The following is a 19,037-nucleotide window of genomic DNA, read 5'->3' as shown; positions in this document are numbered from 1 at the left end:
AGACCTTTGTTAAAGCCGCTAAAAGCATCCGCGTATTTCCGAGGAGTGGTTTCGCTCACTGTATAATTTCTAAGCCAGTTTCAATCTCCCAAAATTGCCGCCTTTTGAGCAGCGTTAACGGTACAGGACACCAATATATTCTTTTCAATCGCTTGACTGAGCAGTAATGGTGGAAGGGATCGGCGAGTTGTGGGAGTTATAATAATTTCATGCCTGTTACTACCAATGGCTAAAAGTGGTAAAATGAGAAAAGGAGCAAGGGCTAAAGGCTTGATTGTTTTGTTAGCTAGGATATTTTAGTCGAAAGGAAAGTTTGGGAATCTGCCGCCAACAGGGAATCAATAGTTAACAGCCTAGGTACTGCTAACACTTCCGGACAAAAACTCCCAAGAGTGCGCCTATTGAAAAAACTATACAAGCCGAACGGATTATTGCTTTCGTTTGGACTTAATGCCTTTTGAAATTGTTTTCTGGCAGCTGTAGCGAAGTCCCTGAAGCGTTAATAGAGCAGGTATTACACAGAGATGTCTGCTGGTTTAGTTTAACCGCGTCCGTCGGCGTAGTATGATTAAAAAAAAACAATTTAAAATATGTCATCCATTTTTCGAGTCAAATTTCCAGGAATAGTGCCCTGACAATCTATTCGATGTTAACACTTGTGAAATGTACCCACACGTATTCTAGGCATAACAGTTAGGCATATGTTTTCCTTTTATAAAAAGCTGCGATTGTAATGAGATCTGCCTAAAAGCCATCAGCTGTAAGCAGGAGGCAATCAAAACAGACGTGCTTTTTTTTACATTTATAGCTTCAGAGGTTGACCTGCCTACATCACAGAGCAGAAAAAATGAAAAAGAACAAACCAGTATAAAGCGCACTATTGTTATAAACGTATTTGATCAATAGCACTGAACCTCCACACCATATTGCATGCATGTTGAATAGCGAATGAAACATGCTGAGGCAGCTGCTGATACAAAATTGCATATATTGTAAAAAAAAGAACATTGCTTTAGCGCCAGAGTCTAACCGCGCACAGTGCGATAAACGTTTTTCCCGAGTAAAGTCAACCAGGACTTCAGTTTACTGCTGAATGTGGCGTAGTGGCTATAGCCGCTGTTGAAAGTATGAAAGTATGATGATCTTGCACTACATACCTACGCCCGAATGTACGTTCCAGGTATAGTGAACGCACTGCCCTTGAAAAAGAACCCTTATACGCTTTTTTCTCTACCCACGTTGTTTCTCTTACGGATGGTGCGACAAATAATAAGCTTTGCAAGTTAGCCAGCACTGAACAACTCTCGCCTTCGACTCCAAATCATTAAAGCGCGGGCCCTTACCGTCAATTAAAAAAAAATAAACAAATTAATGCTTTCTGCAACCTGTAGCATATCACAGATCCAAACTTTTTTAACAAAGCAAATGACAGTCAAGTGGCGAAAGGCTCATTAATATGCCTGACCACATGAAATACTGAAAAGCTAGCATACCCGTTTCGCATTAATTCACAACGATAGCGCTGAAGCCTGTTTCAGTGTCTTAATTACCCTGGGCACTCATTTTTACTTAAAAAGTACACCAATTACTAAATGTAAACGTTACCCTTTGAAACTGCTTTCATTTCATTAAATCAATCAGATTAACCATTAAAATTGCTTTTAATTCCTGATGGGGCCTTGGTTCTTTCCTTCACACGAAGGGTATAAGCATTTAACGTTACATAACATTGTCTGCCGCGTTTCGAAAACAAAACTGAAGGCTATGAAAAATAGGAGAGATAGTTGAGCTTACCGGTCAGAAAAAAAAAAAGTCACAATGATCTGGTGCAGCTTCAGGCACTTTTCCAGAGCAAGTTCACTTTGAAAGTGTTCACGGTACAAAAATAAAGAAACTGAAGCGAACGCAAGAAATCCTTTCAGAACGTCGACACTCGGGAAAGAATTATTCTTGGTGAGCAACCGGCATCTGGCGGTGACGGGGAAGCACGAGCGGATGTCGGCAGATATTGTTGATATTTAATCAATTACTATGCACAGACAGATCCGATTTTGAAGCAATCCCGACGGAATATAGAGAGCGTTGTTGAAGAAGGAATGAAATATGGATTAAGGTTTTGTCCGAGCACAGTCCTAAAGCAACAACGCCGTGATTTTTTTTTTTTTTATAGCTGTCGGTTTGCTGAGGAAGTGAAGATAGGTCCACAACAGCCTTTAACGCACTCTTGGACGGCGAAATGAACGGTGTCCTTTACCTGGGCCGGGGACACGACGATCACCGCGGTGACGTGGATGCCTAGACACAGTGGTGGCAGTTGCCTATATAACACTGTCGCACGCCCATAGAGAGCAACGATTGCGCACTCTGGCACCTAATTGGGTTACAAAAATGCAATCACAGATGTTCGTTCTGGCAAGTTGATGTCCTCTAGTGGTGCACAACACTGACGATGCACTCTCTTCCTGCTGTCAACAAAATTACTTGTCCTTGCGTTGGACACAGACTTCCGGAGATTTTCAGGTTTACAGCGCGCGAATCACCTTCTCTAGCACGCTCGTTACTGACAAAGAAAGTGCAATGGAATGCAGTTTATCTAAGCCAAAGAGTCTTCCTTCAGTTTCCGGTCCACTGTAAGTTTCTTGACAAGCACGAGGAGAAGCGGAGCGTTTAGGTCATCCAACTCAAACTCTAAGAGCACCGTAGAGTATCCTCACAGCCCTTCCAACGGTAGTCCGATTCTCAATGACTGTCGGAGGACGTCCAACAACCTCGCTCTTTTCTTTTCTCTGCAAGATCAGCTGTGGGTTGCAGCACACTTAGGCGAAGTGTGAAGACGGGAAGCTCTGGATCCTTCTTGACTAGACAAGCTGGCGTCTGCAGTTCAAGACGAGAGAGAGGAACGAGACCTTCTCGTAGACACGCCCGCGCACTCTCTCCCGCTCTCTCAGAGTTTGGCCCCATCGCCAAGCCCGCTCGCTCTCTCGGCAAGTGCGGAAACCCGCTCTTCGCGCCGAGACTCGCTCACAGCGTTACCCGGCTTTCTCGCTCACAACGTGAAACTTTTTTGACAACATATGTAAATAAACACACAAAGGTCGACATTTAGCGGGGTGAATTTCGGATAATCTGAAGGAATGCAATTCAATTAGGCGGTCCATTTCATTCTTTCTTTTGCATATATCACATGTCTTTACGCGAATATAGTGATACGTCTTGTCATAGGAAGTTTGGATAATAAATACCGATAATCGCTTTATTAACTCGATCAAGTTGAGACTCAATGGAGCGAATGAATGAACCGTGTAGTTATAGACGAGTAAATACGCTATGCGTGAGGCGGGCGCGGGGATAAGTCGCGGAAGAGATCGGATGAGTGTTGTTGTGGCGCCGCTCGCGGCGGCGATACAGAGGAGAAAACTACTTGGCAAACAACAAGCAACCAAGCAAAGTTTCTCGCCTTGGCACTCGTCCCGGCTGGGAACTGAGGGTGCGGAGCTGTCGTTTGCGCTTCACTTCACGTGACCTGACCTCTTCCAGTGCGTGTGTGTGCGACCCTGCGTCCTGGCCTGCTAATCTTTGTTGGCTTTTGTTCGACACTGCTCTCTCAGTAGCCCTGGGCTTAGTGAGTGAGAGAGAGAGTCGCCCTGACATGGCCGCAGAGCGCTGAGTCTCCACTGGGTGGCGTTGAACTATATCAAGAACAGAAAATAGAAAACAAATTCAACATGCGATGCACTCCGAAAGTAGATCTCTGCTTTCTGTGCTGTCTGTGTTGTTAAAAAAGGGTAACAAGAGTGGATGAGGAGGTGAGCGAGTTAGACTATAAATTGAAGCTGGGAGGAGGGGGGGGGGGGGGGGGGGGGTGAGAAAGTGTATTTGGGAAAGGTGGAAAATGTTAATACCGCTATTAGCTACGTCACGTACGCAACTTTTCATCCGGTCTCGCAATAGCCCCTCCAAAAAACGTCATAGAAAAAGTTTGACGTGGGGATTATCAAGGAGTTTCTCCCTTATATGGTGCAGCTAGTTCGAGCCCATCACGAAGCACTCTAATGAACTCCACATTTGTTTTTATTTTTTGTCAATTATTCCTTTCAGGTAACGCCCCTCTTTATGGCAGCTGCAACATGTGCCCCCTTATCAGCGGCCGGATTAGCAGCGCTCCTGTCCTGAAAGCGCAGGTAGGGAGGGGATGCCAGATTTCACATATTGGCGTCTGTTTTCAAGAGCAGATTATTACATGACTCCAAGTTCTCGGCTCTTCATCGCCCTCCTACAAAAAAAGAAAAAAAAGAAAACAAAAAGAGGACAGTTTAGTGCTTCCTTACCAACGCATCGATTAGCTGATGCTGCGCACATCGACTGCTTGCCTTAAGTAAAAACTGGAAGCACTTCGTTATTTCCGCAACCGAACGCGGGGTAACCATGGAAATTGCGGACGCAGTGAAACGGCATCGGCTGATAAGCACCAGCGATAGACACTGAATATGCGTGAGGGGTAGACAGGAGTGATCGTTTAGCTCGAAGTCGGACATTACCAACCTGCTCTTTCTGATTCATGTCAGGCTTGGAAGCCTGATCATGTCGGCGGATTAGGTTGTTATAGCCACTAGAAAAGTGCAAATGAATTCGCTTATTTTCTTTTTAATCACTCCATTCACACGACAATATTAGCTCTCCTGGAATTTGAACAGAAATCGAGAAAGAGAGCTGTGAATGGTACATATATCATTCTTCAAACAACCGCGTTCGTACTTGAAACACGAATGCTCTATTACTGCGCATTAAGGTTATTCGCCTATGTAAGCGGAATGCGGCCATAACCGAAACGAGACACTCAAACATTCTCTTAAGCTACTTGACTGAAGATAAAGCGCACAAGGAAGACACACACAAAAGAAAGGAAACACAGGACACGCGCTTCCTTGTGCGCTTTATCTTCAGTCAAGTAGCTATGCCCCATCTTGCCCAACTTCAAGTTTTGTCAATTCTCTTAAGTTATCGTTTATATCACCACAGATATAAAATTATCCGCTTATATTCACTTTATTAACATTTATATAAGAAAACGAACTCTAAAACTGCGAGACAAATTTGCTCATCGTTGTAAGTTTAAAAATATATTCTCCTTGGCGAGTTCACTTTTTATTAAGTATATATTCCTTAATCTTATTTCCTTCGTAGCGTGCTTCACTCCGCGAATAGAGGCATGCAAGCTGAACAATAGGCTCTTCAGAGACGTTGATATGCCCGTAGCCTGGCCTGGCCGTCATATGGCAAACGAAGCTATTCAAGTGGTCTTGCAGAACAGGAAAATGACTTTTGTAAGCGTTAATATAGCCATTTCTATTTTCGTCAAGCAAGAGCTTCCTCTGTAGTCCTCACTTTAGCGTCTTTCTGCTGTATTTTTGATCTCTAATTCAAGCCTCTCGCAGCTCCTGAAATCCGCAAGAGTATCAACGACAGCAAAAGTCCTCCCAGAACCGCGTCGCCATTATTTGACAAAACCGAGGTCACACGTAGGGGGCGTTCTTTTTACCGAGTGTAGATTGGCTTCCTCCAGAGCTAGGGATTATTTCTGGACGACCCGTTTTCGAAGCCGTTCGTCTCCTTTTACCCCTGATTTGTGGCTTGCCGCAGTCGGTGTTCAAGCACAACCGCGCGGTCTTTTTCTGGCCTCGACACTCAGGCAGTGAACGCACCAACCTGCTCGGAACACTGGACCCCTTCCGCTGTGCTTTTGCGGGGCTAGTTTTGGTTGGCGTCGAATGAGTGGCTTTGGCTGCAGAAACTTTGCTCGGAAATACTATATGACCTCGGCAGCAAGCCACTTTTCCCTCTTGCTGCGTGCGCACTCAGCCGTGTACCTGTTCCTGTGTTTGCGTGCCAGCGGCCCTTTTGAACGAGCAACCCAGACGCTTAGACGATGTGTGCATTTCAACTTCTTCCTCAATAACAACAAAAGAAGTTTTTGTAACTCCTGATATTCAAAACAGTACCTATCTTGCATTGTGCAGCCGTTTATAAAAGCTATAAGGCACCTCCTGTAATGTGACCCGAACAGTCACTGAAGGGGAAAGCAGATGCAAGCATTGACCGTAAGACAACGCGAAGCGTTAAATGCGCGTGGCTACAGCCCTTGATCTCTCGCTCAGGTTCCAACGTCGGTGAGTGTGCATGAGACGCCTCAATAGTTTTTGTTTCGGCAGAATGTGGTCGAAGAAATGACGTTATCATTTTCACCATATAGGTAACATTGATCAGAGGCGTTAAATACAACGTTTTCATCAAGCGGTTCAAGCGTGCTCGCGTTGTTGTTGAATGATATTTTCCCTGCGCAATTTCACCTGTCGTGTCAAAATAGCCGCCGTTTGAACAAGTGACGGCGCAAAAGGTGAGCTGATGCCGACGTGGATGGTGTTTTTCCTTCATCTGCTCCACTGGCTGAATCCTGTAGCGCTTGATTCAAGCCAGAAACTCTAATTCAAATTCCGAGAGAGGCTAAATGAACAGACACGTTTTGGTAACAACATAAGGGGTATAAAAGCGCTCGTACTCGCCTACAGGATTCAGTCAGCTAACGATTTACTTATATATGTAAAAGCCAACCACATACATTCCTCAACCATCGATTCTTTTCCTGCAGCGTAGTCATGAAGGAGCAAAAAGGGAATAATTACTCATCGACATACACACCCAGTGAGATTTCCGAAAAGATTCGACCAATCCTGACAAAGGTTCAATTCCAGTGCTTAAATAGCAATAAAAGTCTTCATTGCATGTAAAATGAGTCATCGCTCTCATTGGACCGAGCATGAAGTGGACCTGTATGGCGAGTGATCATGCTGTTTAGTTTTATTTATTCTAGGAAAATCCTAACCATTAGTGGCACTCGTGGAATGTCAATGACGTTTTCCCCCGCCATGATGGCGCAGCGGTTAGGGCGCTCGACTGCTTTGGTCAAGGATGCGGGATCGAATCCTGGTTGCGGGTGACGCTTTTCTATAGAGGCGAAAAGCAAGGTGCCCATGTGCTCGTTAGGACTGATGCTTGGGCGAGTTGGTATGCCATTTTGAAGAACTGTGCGGCTTAGATGAGGACGGAAGGAAGAAATACACGGACTAGTGTGCGATTTCAGTGCACTTTAAAGAACCCCAGGTGGTCGAAATTTCTGGAGCCCTCCACTACGGCGTCTCTCATAGCCTGAGTCGCCTTGGAACGTTAAAACCCACAAACCAAACCAAATCAATCAGGTCTTAACATTGAGGTCAAGAGCGAATAGTGTTTCGCATTGCTAGCTCATTGCATAACGTTTACGCACAGTAACATACTTGAAATGTGCAGTATTAACTTCTTAATGACAGGTGGTGAACGAATAACCAACCACTTCGATGCAGTTTAAAGAATGTACTACGCCCATAACAATTTACCTGAATTGCGAATCGTTCCTGCATTGCTGCATCTGGCACAGGAGCGGGTTTAGTAGAGAGACATGTAATATGGCTTTACTCTGCAATAAACCCAGTTAGGCTGAAGTTGAAGTTGAAGGTTATTTACCCACATATGAGAGGGAAAATCGAGAGAAAAAAAGCTCTCAAGAGCTTAACAGGCTCCTGAGCTCCGAAAATGCACGACAGCACTCAAACCAAACATAAAACAACAAACAGATATCAAATATATCGCGGAAGTAACATGGTGATACACGAAAATGTGGTCACATAGGCTTCCCTGCTTGTGCTACATACAATAAGAACATCATCAAGAAGTTCACGCATTCTAAAAAAAAAAACAGAGTATTACAGCCAAAGATATGATCATGTCAACAGACTGTACACATTACAAGATGAAAAAGAAAGCATGAGGCTCAAACAACTTATTAAACACTTTAAATGTCTCTTAAAATGATGTTTTAATTTATGCTGCGTGCGCTAGAAGTGCACTGGATTTCATGTCCATATTTTAAATAGTCTGAGTGGAAAATAGAAAAACGAAGGACAGACCATTTCTTTAATAAGAGTCACCTGAAAGCCTGGTGCTAATTGAGACGCATATTGTAGTTTTTAGGGCGAAAGCATTTTTAGGGTCATGAGTGTCCATTGGGTATGAGTGCCACCGTTCTTGGCGAGATTCCGCTGTATACCCCGATTTTGGAATGTCATCAGCTGGTGACGTTGTCGGCTATGACGGGACGTTGCGTCACGTCATAATGACGTTACATCCGGTCATGATCGATGACATCACCAGGCGATTCAAGCTGATACGAAGCTGATCCCGCCGGGCATCCGATTCAGGCGTGAGGGCTGCGCCTTTCACTTGGCGCTTGCTCGAACGCCGCACCGCACAGCATACAGAAACAGACGCAGTAAATTGAAGTCGGAATTAGCGGAGTATCAAGCAAAGGCTTTCGCCTCGTCGCACTTTAGGGCTCCAAAGTGCCCGCATCTCTTTTTTGTATATACTCCTTGCTGATTCATTGCATCAAAACAACAGCATTGTAGTGTTTCGGCCTCCTGTACGTAATTCAGCGCTTCATATCGGCTGCAGCCAGCGATCACTACAAAACCATTCGCCTGTTGAATTTCGTCACGAAGAGGATCGCAGCATGGAATGAGATGTCTCGCACCCATCACAGCAAAATCTAGCAAAAAGAACAAGCAATGTTCAAGCCCTAATACCAACTTTTCTCCATGCCACCTGCCTTCGGTAATTTAGGGGCACATTGCTGAGCCGCAGAGAAGCCAAATATGACATGAGCTGTAGTCGGCTGTTATTTTCGGGAGCACATATGCTAGGAACGCTATCGCCGATGCCTGCGGCTATAATTCTCCGAGAAATTGACCCCGAATTTGTTATTAAGCAAACAAATGGCGGCAGGGTAGTCTTAAGACACGCGATGGCACAGTTGTAGCGGCGCCCGAGGGCTGCCATTCCCATTGCATAAAAAAAGAACCCTTTTACCGTCGATAAGATGATAACAACACAAGCTAAGCACTTGTAACAAACATTTCTGTTCCCAGTCGTTTTTAGATGGATGCGGGCGAAGCAAACATGTTGTACAAGCCCTTAAATAAATAAAAAAGAAAGGCAATTAACGTATCCAGCTGTAATCAGAGGCCACTATATGCTCGTGTGTCAGCACTTGCTGGGTGCGGGGGCCCATATTTTATGTCTGGTAAAAATAAAAAATATTTACTGCTTAATTAATGGTTAATCATGTATTTTTCGCAAGTAACGGGCTCCCTAATGGCTCTTACATTTGCCTCCCACACGTCGCTGTAAGCAGCGCGCAGAAAAATTAACTTCTGCGGATTACGCCAGCCATTTTCATTTTGGCACTGAAGACAGCAGCACAGCCTACATCCTTGCGGCTTTTAGCTGCCCTCCTTGCGCGCTAATGCGGCGCAATTTAATCCCCACATCCAGGAGTAAATGACCCGAGGATTCGTAATAGCTATGGAATAAAAGTTGCCGAAGAGACGGACAAGAAATGCAGCGCCGTAGATATTCAGCGCCTGCAAATGATGTTTGAGGACCGCAGTGATGAACGCAAAAGCGCCGGTAAAGCTCTAGAAGCGGCATGCATGACGCCAGAAACTGGTTGGTAGCACTGCTGCCTTCACGTATAAAAGCTGAACAAAAATATACATATACGGCACGTAATAACACTAGCCGCGCATTGCCGTTGTCAATCAGCACATGCTAATTCATAATTACCGTATGGCCAGATATTCATTCCATCAAGTAAAAATTATGGTTGTTGTCTCCATTTGACTGCAAATTCTTCTTGTTGGTCACTGAAAGTATATAACGTCAATGACTGCCATGACCTTTGGTCTTGCATCCTTAGTAACAGAGGCGCAGTATTTAAATTCAGGGAAAACACATCCAGGGAGAATATTTGCCTTACTCTCTGATGAGCAAAAAAGTTAAACAAAAGAAGACTCGATTGCTTGATTACTTTTTTTTTTTTCATTTTTTCTATGTTGCAGAAATCACCTCGCAGATACTTCAGTGCCACCGAGAATAATATGGCGGCGTGAGGATGTACGTTGGTAAAGTTTTCTGGTTCCTTAGCGCAAATTGGCAGTTGAGAAGAAATTGAGAAAAAATAATTGACATCTTTTTACTCCTAACATAAATGTTTGAGTGTCCAAGCAGAACACGGACATTCCGCACATCGCTGTGCAGGCTAAAATTCCGAACGCAACTCTTTCGTTACTCGTGGAAGGCAGTTAAATTCCCTAGATCAAGAGGCTGGGAAACAGGGCCGAAAATTTGCAACGCACACCCTCCCACAGCAGCTAGCTACACACTGCAACCAACGGACTGTTGTTATCCGGTTATAAGGGAACAAATATTACATATTCATTCAGGCAATAAAATACATAATCAATATGCACGAGTTAGGGATACATTCCCGAATAATTTTGTTTACTTCATGAACATTCCCAAATTTATTCTGCCCAAATATATTTGAAATTTAATATCATGTAATTAGCTCCAATTTGATACTCGATCTCAATATAATGAAAGACGCGTGTTTTGCTTGAACATCGTTTACTGCTCCGCTCACAATCGCGAGAGTGATGTATATATAATACAGCTATCATTTCGTCTTTCTAGAATGTAGCACTGAAATGCTTCAATTTCCTCCTTTTGGGATAAAAAGCTATGTGCCATTATTTGTGCGGTGGGAAGACACAAAAAATACTTTATTTAAAATTCGCAAAGTTGCCTGCTGTCGTTGGTGCATTGCAAAAGTTTTTATTTGAGTTTCTTCTTTGACTATAAGGGCATCCAGTATTTGTTAGAAGACACTGAACCTCACACAACTACTTTTATTTCAGGTTAATCTTGGATATATCCGTTTACTCCCCCCCCCCCCTCCCCCCTCTCTCTCAAAGCTAATGTTGCAAACTACTGAGAAATGACCCTGAGATACAGTAGAGCTCTGGAAAATCGGTAATTGTACTCTGTGCGGAGTAAATAAATGGGAGAGTTAAATAAAAAAAAAGTTGAAAGTCCGCGAGTTACTCTCTCGAAAGGTCAACTTTCAGTGGTTTCGGTGGGCTTTGTAATATTACTCCAATAGAAGTCTATTAAATCGGGATGAAGAACCATGTGCCCACTGCCATACAGTGTTTTCTTTACGGGGTTTGACGGCCCAAACAAAACGACTCAGGTTATGAGAGACGTCCACAGCCATAAAATCTGACAACCTTAATTAGACTAAAAAAGAATACTCTGCGCGAAAACCGAACGGTGTTTTGTTGCAAACAAAAACGTTTAAACTGCAGTTCTTTCTTTTTTGTTTTTTGCTCAGTCTCGTTTCCTTGCTTCGTCGCTGGCACCAATCACAAAAGTAAGATTTGCAGGTATCGAATGACATCGCTTTTGTGCGAACTATTGAACATTGCGCTTGACATTACATGTTTTGCTTCAGCCGCGAAACGATGCGAATGCCTCTAACTATCGATCTAGTATTACACTTTCGTGCTGACGGATAGCCCATGGACGGTGTTGTGCATTCTCTGCATTCAAGTAGTGTGGGTTTGTGGCTATCGATTATTCCTGCTATCTGTTTATGCGCAAAACATTTACAAAAGTCAAAATGACAATGAATAATACAATTATTCTACCAAGCAGTAAGTAAATCAATCAATCAATCAATCAATCAATCAATCAATCAATCAATCAATCAATCAATCAATCAATCAATCAAAGGAACCAGAGTTTAACAATGCAACCTATTTTCATGTGACTTTCGCCACCAAATCATGATAGCAATAATGTTGCTGAAAGATTTTCACACTGCTTTTTCCTCCCTGCTCGGGTGCATTCCATTGTAATGCGACGGAAAAGCGAGTTGTTTATTTCTGAATTGTGCGGGTAAGTATAAAAAATGATTTATGAGTATCATACGCTTCAGTTTCCCAACAGTAAGTAAAACGCGCTTTCCTTCTAAATTTAACCCTTTAAAGATTCATCGTGCCTAGAGCCCGAAGTACGCTTCCGTGGAACTCGATCAGCTTCAAACTTTTGTGGACAGCATATTGCTCAGTACGTTCTTTATGGCTTAAAGTGGCTCGGACTTGCAGAACCAAATTCCTGAGAATTTATGCTAAAAAATCATTCCTCTCCTTAATGCAAGCGCGGTTCCGAAGGGCCGAGGTTTAAATAAAGAATCATAGCGATATTACTCTCTATGTATGCAAATAGAATTATTCAAGCGCCTTCTTAAACGGAGAAGTCCATTAAAATGCGGAAAGAGAACGTAATGAAAACGTCCCGCGCGAATTATGAAAATTGAGTGGAATTGTGGACGTCGGACTCTTTTGCGTCGGCCGATATTGATTATTTTTATTTTCTTACCGCCAACGCATATGAGCTGATAACTGTTAGGCTGAATGTGTATTTAATTTGGTTCGTGACCCCATACCGACTGAATATCAAGCTATGAGGGATAGTGTATAGTAGAGAGGTTCGGTAACTTTAATCGCCTTGAAGTACTTGAAGGCGCACTGAGATCTCAGTGCACGGCCGGGCCCATTGCGTCTCTCCTCCATCGAAATACAGCCACCGCGGCCGGGTATTTGCTCCCGCGTCCTTCATTTGAGCAGTCGAGAGCCATAACCACAGAGGTGATGCAAGTGCATATTTCTTTCTGTAAGTGGTTCCGATGAAAAGTTGTAAAATGGTATATATACGTTGTCTTTTTCGTGCGACAATGTACAAAGTCGTAGTATAAGACACATTATTAGTGGGAGAAGATGAATTTATAAAAAGATCCCCAGGTGGTAGAAATTACTCCGTGGCCCTCCACTACGGCTCCTGTTTCTCTCTTTCCCCTTCCACCCCCACCTTCCTCCCTTTTCTCATGGCGTGGTTCAGGTGTCCACAGAAACAAGTGTGACAGATACTGCGCCTTTACAATCCAGCGAACCAATTATTGTTGTTATTATTATTATTATTATTATTATTATTATTATTATTATTATTATTATTATTATTATTATTATTATTATTATTATTATTATTATTATTATTATTATTATTATTATTATTATTGTATTATTATTATTATTATTTGTCTGAACGGGAAAGGGTTACACGATTGTCTTTTTGATGTGAATGGCAACAAAACCAACCTTCTGGGATCCGCGCAATAAAAGTGTGGTGAAGCGAGTAGTTTATAATTATGAAATCTGGAGGTGACAAAAAACTTGAACGTTTTGCAGCCTCACAAGCATCAATGTTTCGCAAAATACTGCTGCCGATGCAACTGCGTGATTTAATAATGTATACGAACATACATTTCTTCTTAGTGTCTCTTTAAGGCCGTCAGCCATTTCATAATTATGTTCACTTTTTAATAACGCCCTCAAGATCGCATACTTTTCTTCTGATAAAAGCAGTAAAACACACAAAGAGACCTCGGTCCCTCTTGCAATAATGGAGTAATTACTGATTACTGTTCACCTAAGCGCGGCATACCACTGCTTAGAAAAGGTAATTTAAAAGGTAATCAGTGGACTCGATTATTTCAAAACTACAATTCATCATACGGGAGTCTCCAAAACATGTTTAGCCCGAATTGACATAGCAGTTCTCCCCTAACCAAGCGCTCTTGGTTCCATTTTCTTTATTCTTGGAGAAGAGCATAAAAAAAGGACATTGTGTGTAATTAGGACACGCCTCGTTTAAATATGCAAATACGTCTGCAAAGCATTAACACCTACATCATGAGCGGTTACAAAGTGGTGAATGACAAGCAGACGGAACAGTCAACGAATATGCAGGAAACTATCGATTACATCTGTGAAATGATAAAATGAGAACTTTTTAAGCTGAAAACACGCTACCCCGGTAACAAATGGACGTTGATAGCGTCTTTACCCAATCTTCCTTTCATGTAAACTGCTAATATACATGTTAAACTTTAACTCGAGTTCAGCAATGTAATGAATAGCATGGAGCATATAGATTTTATCATTTATTCGGCGTCATTTTTTGGCCGCCTGATATAAATTAACAGGTGGAATAAATATTTATCAACTTTTCATAGGCTTTCGGCCCTGTCTTTTGCTGAAGACTTGCAAAAGTGGCTTAGTTCATGTCAACCAAATACTTTTCTCATTAATGACTCCTAGCATATATATATTTACTTTCCAATATAGATCATCGCTCATTAATAGTTATATTGTAACCATAACTGATCTACCGATTGATCTATGAACAAATCCGCCACTATAAAATAGATATTTTTGTGTTTATTATACCATAAACCACCCCGGAATCAGGACCATTTTTAATAAGTCTTTCTAAAGCTCTTGCAAGCATGGTTTCATGGCAAATCTGCATATTTTTGGAAATATGCCTTCGAGCTGCTGTCCACACTCTCTTCTGATTCGGTGTTCACATATGCGCGTTAGTTCTGGAGGAGAAGTTTTCCGGCCTTAAATACATCCGGGCAATATGATGGTCTAAACACATCTATATAAAACGTAATAAACCTAGCCAAAGGTTCAGACGCTTGCAGCTCGTTTTGCGTGTTGCTCCACTGTAACATGCTACTTGCACACGAAACCAGAGTCCATCAAATCCTAGGCTATGGCTGGATGATTTGAAACCAGCATGCGGTTTTGCTTGTAAACCCATTGAACTCGGTTAAAAACACTGCCCGTATATATGCTCCATATTACAGAGGTTGTTTCCATTCTTCTCAGCTGTTTGAACTGGCAGTTGCTTCATGTTCCTGAGTGTTTAAAGTTCTTCCACGCTTTAATTAAGTCACCGCGAATGGCCTTGGCAGCTAATTAAAAATGTCTTATTACTCACCGTTAACATATAAAAGCTAAATATTTCAGTTTTCCCTCGTCAAACTGATTGCCTAAAGCAAATTTGCAGCGTGTGCTATAATAATTTGATACTCCTTTCCGGATTTTACTCGTGCCCTGCTTTTGAAATAATTCGTAGATAGCGCAATTCGTAGTTGACTGGCTGTTCCCGAGCGTCTTCCTTTGCTTTCATAGTGTCGCACAAATTGCCGAGTGGTAGTTTTATTTGTATATCTCTATCTGACGGCAAATTTCATGAAAGATTGCAACATGTGCATACTATTTTAATAAACAAAAATATACTTTCTGAAATCTTGGAAATAGAGGTAGTGGCAGAAATAATAAAAATAAACCAGTAAACAGCAAGTTTCTTCAACGAACTCTGGTCGAGTTTCCTTACGCACCAAGTATATATGTATGAATAAAAAGGACGATGATGAACCGCATGAAATACATGGCGAAATTATTTCCCTGCACGGTTGCCTCGACACACCGAGCAAAATGAAGGCTGCGTTTAATTTTTGTGATTTCGATCCCCCAACCTCCCTTTCACTATAATGAGCTTGGGTTTTGTAATGCGCCTGTTTCGCTCTGAGAGTTTCGGGCTGATTAAAAAGGAACTCACATTTTTGTCTCTGTTCCAAGAACTCAATTTACGTTTCCTACATCCTGATAGTCTCTTTAATGGCAAGAAAAAAAAAAAAAAGAACGAGGTACTTTCACTCCTAACCGGCGACAGCGCTTCAAGTAGAAGCAAAATTTAATTAATTGATTGAGTATTTTGTTGTTTTAATTGTGTGTCATTTCGTAGGTTATTGACTCAATGGATCCTTAATTATTAAAAAACTGTTCACAATAAACTTGCTACTGTAGAACATCGTCTTCTTGGTGTTTAAACTGAAATTGCTTTCACTAGGTAAGAAACAAGGCAGTTTCGTACGGGCATGCACCTAATAAAGAGATATGAACTTCACGGCTGTACTTAATAGTGATTTTTTTTATATAGCATTGCCTTAATAGTGGTTATTGGAAAGCTTTCAGGAGAAAGGGGGGTGTGATTTCTTTCCCTTGTAATCTCCTTGTGAGTGCTACCCTAAAGTACTGGAGAAAATGAAATCATGCATTAAAAAAAAAAAAAAGCAGTTCAGTAGCTACAAATAGACCAGGAATGTCGTCTCATCACGGTGCCCTTGCTGAGATGAGCCATTCCGAGAAAATTAGAAAAGAGATTTTTTTTTTTGCTTATTTCTTTTTGCCTACCCAGTTACCACTGCACTCCGATGACAAAGTAACATTGCCACCCATTCCTCGTTGAGCTCTCTCAGGAACTCTCATATTTCGTTCGTGCGATGGCGCTGGACAACATCCCGTGTTACTAGATCTTTCAGTAAGCTTACAATCAAGGCAGGGTGTTGCGACCTTTGACTGTGGACCTCTCTGGTTTCAGAGCCCGGAGTGTGCAAGCTTTGGGACGCGATGGCGGTCGGCAAGAGCGAAGTTCGTGAAGATCGCGGGATTAGGGCGCAAGTTCGGAAATTGCTTGCAAGGAGAAAATAAGGAAAATTAGAAGAGAACGGAATATATAAAGTGCAAAAAGGGCTGCAGCTAAAGAAAGCCTGCGAATGATGACTTTGATTGGGGCGCAGCAAACTAAAGGGAAGGAAACAAGTGCGAAAAGAGTAAGACTGTGACGATCAAGCCACTGTAGAAAGCAAGTGGAAATCTAGTAGCAAGCGAAAGTCACATATACACAAAATAGAAAAGAGATGTCATTGGCGCACCAAATATATAACGCGTACAAAGTAGACGTAATAAAAAAGTATCTGAAGTTCGAAAGGAGCCATGCGTGGTGAAGGTGAAGTAATGAAAAGAGAAAACTGAAGAGCGTTTGGGGGGACAACGGGTTTGGCGGTTTGCGATGGCAGGACGATGGGAGAAAATGGGGAAAAGCGGCCAGCCAATAGGGGGCGGGAAAAAAGTGGCCGCACACACACAAATGCGCACACACACCGAAGAAGTAACCGAAGGCCCTCACTTCACCAAATGGAGGAGGACAAGCAGGTAGAAAAAAGGGCAGATGACGTCGAGTCGTGGGACGGCATGCCCAAACAGAAAGATCAAAGGGTGCTCAAGAAAATCTGCGCGGAAACGAATGTACCGGGCTAAGATAGGAAGAGCTCTTAGATGGAAACAGCGATGCTATGATGGGGGAGAAGGAATAAGAATAAAAGGGGAAAAAAGAAATAAAGAAAGAAGACCAACGCGTTAGAGGAGAGCCCGGGGGTGGAAGAGGGTGGCTTCCGCAGAGGCCAAGCCAGGAATCCTAAGCCGTGCGCAGAAGAAGGCGGCGGATCTCCTCCAATCCAGGCCAGGAAATGAAGACGCCGTGGAGAGCTGCGGATATAGGAGGGCCCGTTGAAGTGGAGGGGAAGGAGGGAAATGTGTTGAGGTGGTTGTGTTTGCAGATCCCTTTCTGGAACCGCCCTTGTTCCGGTGTGACCTCACCTGTCTGCTTTTGAGCGAGCATGATAGAGAGGAGCTCTTTCGCCCTGCTCTAGTTCGGGAGAGGTGTGGGCTTGAACAGTTAAGGGCGCGGTCAAGATAAAAGCGGAGAACCGTGAGTCGAGGACGCATAAAGCAGAGGTTTAATCATTTATGGCACATTGGCTACTGAGACCATCTTGTGCCAAGTAGAATGGGGAAATCAAAATCCCGCTTCTTTATACATATTATGTCCCTTTTCAAAGCGTAACAGGAAGAAAAATCTCTAAAGAACGTAAAAACTCCTTAACGATGGTGTGGTTGAAGAATGAAACTGAATGAAATGCACTTATGGGATAGAGAAGAACATTTTCTATGCGTAACCCTTGAAACATTATCGCCTTTTTCATTCCTACCAAAAGAAAACTTTAAACCGGGAATACGATTGAGTGCATCCTCCTAATGTTTACTGGATCGGTAGGCGGTTGACTAGGGTTGAAAAAAAAATGTAGCATCGGTGCAAAGCACTAAAATATCTACGTATGTGTGTACTTTAGTTACGTTTACGGATGCAGCGAAGGCGTGCCGCAGAATATTGATAATAGTTTTTATCGTGCACTGAATGTGATTGTCCAGAGATGTGGCATGCTAATCATTACCACGTTGGCGTTAATCTACATTAAATTAAGCTGTTTTATACTTTCATCGTATTGCGAAAAATTCAGCTTATTTATTTATTTGTACACTCAGGGCTTACAAGTAGTGTTATAGAGGGGAGGGGCTTTTACACATCATTATATATAAGAAATACAAACAAGGTGAAGAACATAATTGCATCGGCAAAATAGAGACAAATGAGTACAATGGCAACATAACAAAATAGATAAACAAAAAAAAGGTTGCATATACAGTATGCGAAAGAAAAGGAGGTAAGGAAGTTACGGAGCGTGTCTCTGGCCGACCTCACCTTGCCGTCTTTCAACAGCTAAAATATGGCTGAAGTAAAAGTTTACTGACAGGTGGTTTTTACCACAATTCATGCGGCAGAGTACGCTTCAGAAGCGCATTTCACACTAACCCATGCAAATACCAAGTGGTAATTTCGTGCGCAGTTCAACTGTAGTTACAATCCGGGAGTGCAAGGCGCCTTTGGCGTGCTGTTGGAATAAAAATAATTTATCAGGCGAAAACAATGCTCCTTCATGTAATAGAGCAGCGCTGCTGTGATGCCTGATTTCTGCGAATAATTGAAGCAGTTATAGAACAATAATGTTAAAGGCCGCGTTCTCCAGAAAATCAGGCGTCGGCATTATTGCGTTGAGAACAATTACCGGCATTTCTCTCGCAGGTGATAGTATGGGCCGGGCATGTCATGGAGACTGCAAGAACGCTAAAAAAGGAGAACACATCTCATGGAATCTCGCAGTCAGATCTCGCGAACAGATCTTGCGCACGCGAGGTTTTCACCATCAGCCAAGAAAGGATCTCGCCTTAACACGAATTAGCACTGAAGTGGATCGGAAGCGGGATTCCGTTCTCTCAACGGTAGGGCCCTCTGAGCAGCGTCACCTGGCGACAGATAGCAGAAAAATTGTAAATATGAATAAGAGCGCATTTAAAGTCTACCGTACTCATTGCTTCAGTGGCGCAATGGAGTGACACCACTAACCTGAGCACTGAACGAATAAAACATTTGTTCGAATCCTGTAGGTGCCACTG

General features: G+C 42.7%; 1 protein-coding gene across 6 annotated transcripts in view; it reads right to left on the bottom strand.

Annotated features, from left to right (window-relative positions):
- Positions 1–19,037, bottom strand: part of LOC146172892 (xibalbin-1-like) — a 116,915-nt gene that overhangs the window by 52,048 nt on the left and 45,830 nt on the right. Inside the window, exon 2 of one of the 6 annotated variants that reach the window (XM_084584855.1) lies at positions 17,100–17,231. The exons of the other annotated variants lie outside the window; for them this stretch is intronic. The gene's annotated coding sequence lies outside the window, so the exon portion shown is untranslated. The remainder of the gene's footprint in view (positions 1–17,099; positions 17,232–19,037) is intronic. 6 annotated transcript variants of the gene reach the window in all.

Source organism: Amblyomma maculatum, chromosome 11, assembly GCF_055883805.1.
Source record: "Amblyomma maculatum isolate TAMU_Amacu chromosome 11, ASM5588380v1, whole genome shotgun sequence".
NCBI classification, from domain to species: Eukaryota; Metazoa; Arthropoda; class Arachnida; order Ixodida; family Ixodidae; genus Amblyomma; species Amblyomma maculatum.
This window is presented reverse-complemented; position numbering and strand designations above follow the sequence as displayed.